The sequence below is a fragment of the Onychostruthus taczanowskii genome, unplaced genomic scaffold, assembly GCF_017590055.1.
Source record: "Onychostruthus taczanowskii isolate IOZ18803 unplaced genomic scaffold, ASM1759005v1 scaffold76, whole genome shotgun sequence".
Lineage (NCBI taxonomy): Eukaryota > Metazoa > Chordata > Aves > Passeriformes > Passeridae > Onychostruthus > Onychostruthus taczanowskii.
In genome coordinates, this window is record NW_024505450.1 from 1,298,297 (window position 1) to 1,300,766 (window position 2,470).

The following is a 2,470-nucleotide window of genomic DNA, read 5'->3' on the forward strand; positions in this document are numbered from 1 at the left end:
ATATAGTTGAGAGAGGACTTGGGTGAGGATGATAGAGGATATCCTATTATAATATCACTTTAGGACGTTTTATTTTCTTATATCGTCTTAATGCTCAAATTAATATATTTTAATTATATGTATACATCTATGTATACATATAGGTAAATATATTTAGTGGCAGTGCTGTTTAATAAATAGTGGCATTTATATGTGGGTTTTATTTGGGTTTTTTTTTTTTTTGGTGGTATATAGTATCCTGTTGTTGGTTTCATTGATTTCTTTTGGTGTTTTAGTTTATAGAATATTTCTTGGATGGGAATTACAATATTTTGAGCTGTTTGGTGTAGCTGGTGGTATATTGTTGAGGTGGTAATTGGTATTTGTTGGAGTTTTTTAAGAAGAGTTATAGGTGGTTTTAGATAATTGAGGTCAGGTGTTTATTTGTTTACTGTATTTTGGTTTTATAGTAGTTATTTTAAATGTTTTATTTGAGATTTTTGGCGTTTTGAAATACTTGTTTTGTAGGAAGTTCATGTTTAGAATGCATGAGTTTTCAGGTTATAATGGAATTTTAAAATTTTCTTTTTAGTGAGTTTTTTTCAGTTTTATTACAGTTGAATCTTGTGAAGATTTTTGTTATGTTAGTAGTAGAAATAGGTTTTGTTTTATATGTTGTAATGAAATTAGTGTGTACTGTGTACTGGTGTTCAGTAAGGTTTTATATTTTTGTGGATTTGATGTGTTTAGTCTAATGATTTGGTATAATTTAAAAGACATGGGTTTTTTGCTCTTACTTGGTTAGAGGCAAGGTTTTTTCAGTTTTAGGGGTTTTTCTGGCATAGATTTTAGAGGATCCATTAAGGGGATTTGAGATGGGGTCTTTGTGTTTGATATTAGGTAGTGTAGTTATGAGTAATTAGAGGTGACTTTGGTTTGGCAAAATTTTTTTAGAGTCTGTTTTTTTAAAATTTATATATTTGTGCGCTTAGGGTACTGGTGTCCCTGCTGCAACCCTAAGCATCCATTCTTGTTTATGTGTTGTAGATGCTTCATTCATGTTATGCTGAGAACCCCCCAGCAGCTGGCCAGCAGAGCCGGCTGTCGCTCTCGTGGGAACTCGGGAAGTGGTACAGGGCTCATTGATCAAGCCTTGACCATTTCATGGTTCCCGGGGAGCCCTCAGGAACGGCCGGGGAGTTGCTGTAAGTTGGGGAACTAGTGGGGAGGAGCCAGGGTCCACTCAAGTTTCAGCAATGCCAAATCACCTTGTCTGTTCTTAACCCAGGCCGTCCCCCGGGACAACAGCGTCGGCCTCTGAGCACGGCCGAAGCGTGCCCGGGCATTGTTAGGGGAATGGTGAGTAGCAGATTGTTGGGTTTGGCCGCTGCACAGCTAAGATCATGCAGTGATGTTTGGTGTTCTCAGCTGTAGCTGACCAAGGGACCACAGCCCGGTGACTGCAGGAAATTCCAGCGGGCAAGGTGGCCTTCCTTCACAGCCGACATGGATTCTCATCCCTGGATGTCCGAGAGATGAGTCGAGGGCTGTGACACCCAGAGGGGTGAAAGCGAGGTGCTGGGAGGGCTTTTTGAGTAGTGGCTTAGGAGGCGGGGATGTGCCAGAGGTGGTCCCTTAGGCCACATGAAGGAAAAGTCTCACAGTGCTGAGGTGCTCAGGGCACAGCAGTCCCGGTGCATGTCACTTGTGTCACTTGTCTGTCATGCCTTCTGGGTCTTTTGGGTATCTCCCGTTGCATGACTTTTGCTTTAGTCCTTTGAGAGGCTTATCAGAAACCCAGGTGTCCATCTTTGCATCTCAGATCTCTCTGCTGCTCGGCCCAGTGCTGATTCCTTCGCACCCTCGAGTCGGGAGCCTGGACAGGAATTGGCATAGCATATCTCTTTAGAAGCATCCAGTCAGATGTCTTTCATGGTCTTGTTCTGAGCTGTTCTCAACAGCTGTGCACAGCAATGATCCATCCTAGTGCATTAGGACTTGTACTAGCGATGATAGCTAGAGGATTCTTACCTGTGAGTGGGCAGCTGCCTCCTGAAATTCCAAACTGTGTATCATGTCTCCCCATCCCAACCACCAACCACCTCCAACACGCGCTGCCTTGACTGTCCCCTGCACCTCCTGCAAACTTCCATCAAGAACCTGGGTTGGTGAGTTTGGTTTCCCAGGGAAGAGGATGGCATTTGTGTTCATGGCCCTGAGGCCCTGAGTGGGTGGCCGCCTCCTAAAATACCACACGGCACGGGATGCCTCCCAGCCTCAACTCGGGTCTGCCAACTCGGGCTGCTTTGACAGTGCCAAGTGCATCCTGTAAACTGACACCAGGAACCTGGGATACTGAGTTTTGTTTCCCAGTGGAAAAGGGCAAGCATTTGTGTTCAGGGGCCTGTGGACTGAGTGGGCGGGCGCCTCCTAAAATTCCACACAGCGAAGGATGCTTACCAATGTCGGCCTTTTCCCTGGGAAAGAAAAG

The 2,470-nt window shown here is 44.4% G+C and overlaps 1 long non-coding RNA gene across 1 annotated transcript; it reads left to right on the forward strand.

Moving 5' to 3' along the window:
• The first annotated feature begins 1,067 nt into the window (after positions 1–1,067).
• Positions 1,068–2,218, forward strand: LOC121345939. The gene is made up of 3 exons (XR_005954035.1): positions 1,068–1,184; positions 1,268–1,338; positions 1,408–2,218. It is a non-coding gene; the product is annotated as an uncharacterized LOC121345939 (long non-coding RNA).
• Positions 2,219–2,470: the final 252 nt, after the last annotated feature.